The following is a 7427-nucleotide window of genomic DNA, read 5'->3' as shown; positions in this document are numbered from 1 at the left end:
AGCTTTTCCCAATTTTGTCCTTTTATGCTCCAATTTCCAGAATTGCTTCATTATCTTCAAAAACCTATAAAAAAGACATAAAACACAAAAAGGAAGTAAAATTGCACAAATTAACAAAACTAAGCGATTAATAATTATAAATTAAGGGGCTAAAATATGAATATTTTAGCACTTAACACACTCCAAACTTACATATTGCTAGTCCCTTAGCAAAACTAAACTAAAAACAAAATGAAAAACAGAAAACAAAAGATAAATCCATCTTTCGTGAGATGTACAATTGCATTTAGCTTATGCAACTAGCCTTTTAAACCCCTAGGCATTCCTTAGAGGACGAGTGAAGTCTGGTGAGAGTTTTCCAGGAATGTTACCCATAAACATTATGCAAAGTTCATGTTATCTAAAAATTGAAGTATCACTCAAAACCATGATTTTCATTCATTTGCAAGCTTAAAAAGATAAACTCCATGTTCTTAATGAATTGAAATTTTAAAGTCTAATTACTTACAAAAGACAAGCTAAGGCATCACAAGTTCGAAACAGTGTAAAGTGAATTAACACAAAAATATGAAGCTTCCAAGTGATTCCAAGGTGCAATGTCTCAATATCTCAAAGTTCACTGAAATTCACATCAGAATAAACAACAATGGCATTTTTTCTTTTCGGGCTCTGCAATGTTTGGTTCCCTTAAGCTTTCTAATTGACCCATATAATGAGTGTTGAGTCAATGACTCCCAAACCAGATGGTTTTAGGGCATTAGGTATAAAGACACCCGCAAGGACTTACTAGCTCGAGTCAAAAAGGCTACAAAACCAAACTAATCATGACATTTAACCAAATCAAAATTCTCACCTTTTTGATTTGAACACTCATTGCTTAATGAGTTAAGAGGTCCAGTTACTTAGTAAAAAGTTTATCATTGATTATCATTTCATTTTTTTTTTTCACTCATACACAATATGTCAAAGTGTCTATCTAACAAGTCATCCAGTTTCACCCAAGACAGAGAAACATACACATTAAACTCAAATGCCATATCCACAAATTATATGCTAATGTACATGTGTTAGATCAGATCAAACATGTGAATTCTCAATTGCCTAAAGTAAGTAACCAAACTTAAAAATTTTATCATCAGATCATGTGTTCAAAATTTTAAGCTCACAAATGAAAATTAAATCATAAATTATTTTAGATCAACCAAAATTTTAAGATAAACATGAACATGCAATTTTTTTTCAACAATTTAGGGACAGAGTGTGTGTAAAGTGTCTCCCATACCTCCAAACTTAAATCACACGTTGTCCCCAATGTGTGTATAGCATGAAAAGATCTCACCTGGGAGATGGAGAAAACTGTCTAGACTGGCATAGCTCATAGCACACCCCCAAACGTGAATGCAAGCACACTTGTTCCTAAAAAACAAAACACTAAAATAATAATGGAAACCAAAAACAAAATGAAAATGAAAATGAAAATGAAATAAAAACAAACAAACAAAGAAATAAAAAGGATATGCTGTGGGGTGCCTCCCATGAGCGCTAAATTTAATGTCTTTAACCAAATTGTGGTTCTGCTTCAGTATTATTGTTCTGCATATTTGACAGACTGGAGTGCCAAATCTTCATCTCTTGGCACCAATTTCAATTCAAGGTATGGATTTACTCTGTGTCCATTCACCTTGAATTTCTGATTCTTCTGTGGGCTATGAACCTCCAAAGCTCTAGGAGGGAACACTTAGGTGACAACACAAGGGTCAATCCATCTAGACTTAAGCTTACTAGGGACAAGTCTTAATTTTGACTTATAGGTCAACACTTTTTGTCCCACATGAAACTCCTTCTTGACACGCTTCTTATCATGATATACCTTGATTCTTTCCATGTAAAGCTTGGTATTCTCATCTGCTTTATGCCTCAACTCCGCAAGTTCATTCAGCTGCAGCTTCCTCTTAGCACTTGGATGTGGTGGAAAGGTCTCTATGAGGTGCACAGCTTTAAGGATGTCATCAGTAACATATTCACAATTTGGCGGAATGTCCTGCCTTGTGAAACTGTGAGTGAGGGTGGCCTCCAATGGATCAATATGTTGGACTTGGAAAACTTTCTCAGCAACACCTTGGATCATACCGACATTAAAGCATTCTAAATCATCTTGACATAATTTCAATGCATCAAATATTTTGAATTCTATTTTCTCACCATTTACCTTCATACTCACAGTACCATTTTTCACACAAATTTTAGTATCAACATTTCTTATAAAGGGTTTTCCTAAGATAATAGGTAAAGGCGATGGCATAGAAGATTCTTCCATATCCAATATAATGAAATCAGCAGGTAAAATAAATTTACCTACCTCTACCAAGACATCCGCTAGTATACCTCTTGGTCTTTTGATGCTTCTGTCTGTCAATTGTAAGGTGATTGAAGTTGGTTGAAGCTCCCCCAAACCCAGCATCTCATACACATTGTATGGCAGTAAATTTACACCCACTCCTAGATCCAGCAATGCACGCTCAAAAGGATGGTCACCAATCTTGCAAGGAATAATAAAATTACTGGGATCTTTAAGCTTTGGTGGTAATTTCCTTAACATCACCGCACTTACCTCTTCTGTTAAAGCCACTGTTTTATGCTCTTGAAACTTCCTTGTATGAGTGCAAAAATCCTTTAAAAATTTAGCATATGAAGGAATTTTTTTAATTGCATCTAATAAAGGAATATTAATCTCTACTTTTCTCAAAATCTCAAAAATATCAAGGAGTTTCTTTTCTTTCTTTGGCTTAACTAACCTCTAAGGGAAGTTGGTGCATTCACCTTCTCCTTGTCACTTACCTTGTATGTTGAGGCTCCAACTGGAGGTGCTTGTGTTGTCTCTTCAATTCCTATGACCTTGCCATTTCTGAGAATTGTCACAGCTTTTAGTTGTTGGTGACCTCCTGGATTGGGTATTGTTTGGGCTGAAAATTCACCCTTCTTTCTTTCACTCAGCTCCTTGGCCATTTGACCCATTTGTGCTTCCAGTCTTTGAATAGCTTGATCGATCCTTTGAATAGCTTGATCAGTCCTTACATTCGTTTGGTGTTGCGAATCCATGAATTCTTGTTGTGAAGTCACCAATTTGAGTACAAGACTTTCCAAGTCATTGTTCTTTGACTCCAGAACTGGTTGGACTGCTTATGCTGCAGCTTGGTGAGTGATTCCTTGTTGGGAGTTCCTCTGCTGCCCTTGAGGGTTCAGAACATTCTAATTGTTACTCCATGAGAAGTTGGGGTGGTTGAGCCACCCTGCATTATATGTGTTGGAGTATGGATTGTTCTTGGGAGGATAATTGTTCTGTCCCACATAGTTTGCTTACTCTTGATATGTAAATGAATACAAAGGACAAGTCTTAAACAAGTCTCAGTGGTGTGGTCAGAATCGAAACATATGGCACATACCTAGAGTTATGCGGCTTGCTAAACAGGAGAGATGTTCTAAGCAGTCATAGCTTTGACAATCATATCTAGCTTTCTCTCCAAGGCAGCCATCTGATTTTGAACTCCACCATTCATGTTCACTTCATACATGCTCTTACTCTTTACTCCACCACCATTGTTGGGAGTGCTCACTCAATGTCTCGAAGAGCTCCATGGCTTCCTCATTGTTCTTTTCCATAAGCACACCTCCACAAGCTGAATCAACGACACCTTTGTTAGTGTCATTCAAACCTTCATAAAAAGCTTGTACCTTATCATCTTGAGATAAGTTGTGATGTGGGCACTTGAGAAGCAGCTCATTGAAGTGCCCCCACGCTTCAAAGAAAAGGTCTTCATCTCTTTGTTGAAATGTTTGAGTCTCCTTTCTAAGTTGCCTTGTCCTTTGAGCTGGGAAAAACGTCTTGAGGAATTTAGTGCCTAACTCTTTCCAAGTATGAATAGAATCTGCAGGCAAGGAATTTAACCACAACTTAGCATTATCTTTTAAAGAAAAAGGGAAGAGGATTAACCTGATTCCCTCTAGAGTTAAGCCCTAAATGTTCTGAGTCTTGTAGAGATCAAAGAACTCCCTAAGGTGCAAGTGTGGATCCTCATTAGGTGTGCCTCTAAAGTGAGTCAAAGTGTTGAGTAAGTGAGGGGACAAATTGAAGGTGCCCTGTACTTTTGGTTGGTAGGCAAAGCATGATGGCTGGTCAAGGTTTTGTGGAATGAAAGCATGCTTCATAGGTTGCCTCACTAGTGGTGGTTAGTTCATGAGTTGTTCCGCCATTGGTTCCTTAACTTTGAATTCTTCTTCTTCAATGACAGGGTTGTCTCTGGGCCTTTGTCGAATGGTCCGCTCAATTTCTGGATCAAGTGGAATGAGTGTTAAGTTGTTAGATCGAAGCCCCTGCATGCAGAAGATGAACCTCTGCAGTCACAGCAGCTTCAGTACTGCTGTCCGAATGCTCTCTGGAACTGCGCTCGATCGCAGTAACAGAATGCAGAATGCCGCAGAACTAAAATAGAACAGAAAACAGAGAAAAATTTTGGATAAAAAAAAAAAAAAAAACAAAAACAAACAGATTTAAAACTAAAAATTGAAATAACAAAACTAAAGCAAAATTAATTCTAAACAGAATTTAACGCAATCCCCGACAACAACACCAAAAAAACTTGTTGTTCAAATATTCACCTAAATTAATAGGCGAATAAATGTACGTTTTAACTCGCAAGTGCACAAGATCAAAACAGTAATATAGGGTGCAAGTATGAGATCATTTCCACATAAATTAGGTTTAGAATTAATTTCATAATTAAAAAAAAGACAAAGATTGATTTTTGAATTAATAAAAATAAAGGTAGGGCTTTGATATCCACCACTAATCATGTTCAAATAATATAACAATATGCCAATGTTCTAATCATATTATGAATACTTAAAGTTTGTCAATCTAAGAGTATGGGTGTTTGCTCTTTAAGTTATTGATTTATCTAAGCAACGAATTAGGCATGGGTGTTTACTTTAATTTTTTTTTTCTTCCTTAAAGGATCTAGCATAGGTGTCTACTAAGTTGTTCTTTAAGAAAGCATAAATCTGTGTAAATCGACAAATACATGGAATCTAGGGCATGGGTGTCTACTCTCGGTTTTCCATGTTGATTAATCCAAGAACCCGTGATGAGATTCTTTTGTTACACTATTAAGCCTAGGACTCAATCATCCAAATTGAGTTAAATAACTAATCCATACCACATGCATATGTTGGCCAAACACATTCATATGAGTAATTCAATAAAACAAGAATTAATCAAGTTAAGCATCACAATATGATTATTACAAAGACGCCAATATTGAAATATTAAAGAAACATAATTAGGGTTTCAATCTAACCCTACTAAAGTATTTAGTTACACATGAATTTGATGCTAAACATCTTCATAATAAAATAAAAGGAAAAGAATAAACCCGAAAAACGCTTCCTTAAAGAGCCTCCAATTCTTCTTCTTAAAATTCTTCATAATTTGTGAGGCTTAGAGGTCTATTTATAGGCTTAGGAAAGACCTAGAAACTCTAGAAACCCTAGGAAATTCATAGGTTTTAGTCTTATTACAACTAGGACTTGGAAAACCTAATTTGGAAGGAAAAAGGAGGCTAGCCACGTGTCTGAATTTTCTTCAGCGCACGGGTGCGCTCGATCGCACTCCTGCGATTGATCCTCTATGTGATGCGCTTGAGCGCATCTACGTTTGAGCCTAGGTGTAGTGCGATCGATCGCACTACAAGTGGATGCTTGTGCTTGATCCAAAACTTCTAGCTTTTCCCAATTTTGTCCTTTTATGCTCCAATTTCCAGAATTACTTCATTTTTCTCAAAAACCTATAAAAAGACATAAAACACAAAAAGGAAGTAAAATTGCACAAATTAACAAAACTAAGGGATTAACAATTATAAATTAAGGGGTAAAATATGAATGTTTTAGCACTTAACACCTTGTGCTTGAGTGCGCTCAAGCGTGAGTGGAGTGCGCTCGAGCGTACTGACAGGGCCTGGTTTCTTCGGCAAAACTACAACATAATTGACAATACACAACAAAAACACTCCTTTTTTTTTTTTTTTTTTTTTATTCTTAGATCAAAACACTGAAACAAATAAAAATAAAATAAAACAAAATTGCAAAAAGAAAATAAAACAAAAATGCTAATTATAACTAGTAGAAAAATAAAATTAATTCAAACAAAAATCAATTTCACAAATCAACAAGTCCCCAGCAACGGCGCCAAAAACTTGATGTGCAAATTATAATTACTCGTAAGCGCACGAGTTTTGTGCAATATAGCATGTGCAAATGCGAGGTCGATCCATAGGGAATTGCGTTGCAAAAATCAATTTCTATCTAAATTAATCCTATTTTAACCTAGTTCTGAATTATTTTGATTTTCGAATAAAATAAAACATAAACAATAAAGAAATAGACAAAAAAATTAAAAGATAAAATACTAAAGTTGCGGAATCCACACTCACCAATTCAGAACAATTACATGTTCATCAATAAAATCTAAAGTTGGCATAAATAAAATCCTATGTATGTTTTGCTATGCTTCACAAATCAATTAAATCATCTAATGTCTCCATCATTTATACAAATCACAAAAGATATCTGGATTAAACCAAATCATTAATTGTATCCGTTAGACAAATCACAAATAGATATCCAATTTTCTTTTAATAAAGATCCAAGCAAACAATCACATGAAATTCTGCTAAATCTTCACATGTATCCGGGAATCACAATAGATATCCAAGAGTAATCTCAATAATTAAACTAAAGCAAAACAATTGAGACCTTAAAAATCCAATAAATCAGAAAATATTTACTTACATGAAAGTGCGTTCTTCATCGGTGAGGCTTCATTCTCAACCTTAGTTGAGGATTTAGCTCCACATGATTGAAAATAAATCTAAACCTAAGGAAAACTAGATTGAAATGGAGAAAAATTGTAAAGAATGTCGGACTTGTCACCAGCCACTTCTTCTTGAAGCTTCACATTGTATTTATAGAGGCTTCTAGGGTTTAGAACCCTAAAATCGGCGCCTAAATGAGTTTCTACCAATGCGCTCGAGCGCACCAACATATGTAGAACCCTTTGCTACGCATTTGTGCTTACACGATGCTGCTCCTTGGTGGCTTTCTTCCAAAACTCCATATTTTTCACTTTAAATGTGCAGTTTTCCTTCAACAACCTAAAAACACTGAAAACATAAAACTAACACAAAGCATTAGATTACGACACACCTACAGAATTAACTAATGTAAATTAAGGGGTCCAAATGTGCAATATTTTGCACACATCACTTATTGTGTCACTCAGAGAGTTCTCTAGTACTGGATATAATGATGTGTCATATTTCATTATAGCAAGGCTTTGTAATGTCAGAGGACTCAAGCAACCGCACGAGATAAGT

General features: G+C 35.6%; 1 non-coding gene across 1 annotated transcript; it reads left to right on the top strand.

Moving 5' to 3' along the window:
* The first annotated feature begins 3748 nt into the window (after positions 1-3748).
* On the top strand, positions 3749-3855 carry LOC132166830 (small nucleolar RNA R71). Its single transcript, XR_009438631.1, has one exon. It is a non-coding gene; the product is annotated as a small nucleolar RNA R71 (small nucleolar RNA).
* Positions 3856-7427: the final 3572 nt, after the last annotated feature.

Source organism: Corylus avellana, chromosome ca11 (genome assembly GCF_901000735.1).
Source record: "Corylus avellana chromosome ca11, CavTom2PMs-1.0".
NCBI lineage: Eukaryota > Viridiplantae > Streptophyta > Magnoliopsida > Fagales > Betulaceae > Corylus > Corylus avellana.
The sequence above is the reverse complement of the archived record's forward strand: the minus strand, read 5'-3'. Positions and strand labels throughout refer to the sequence as shown.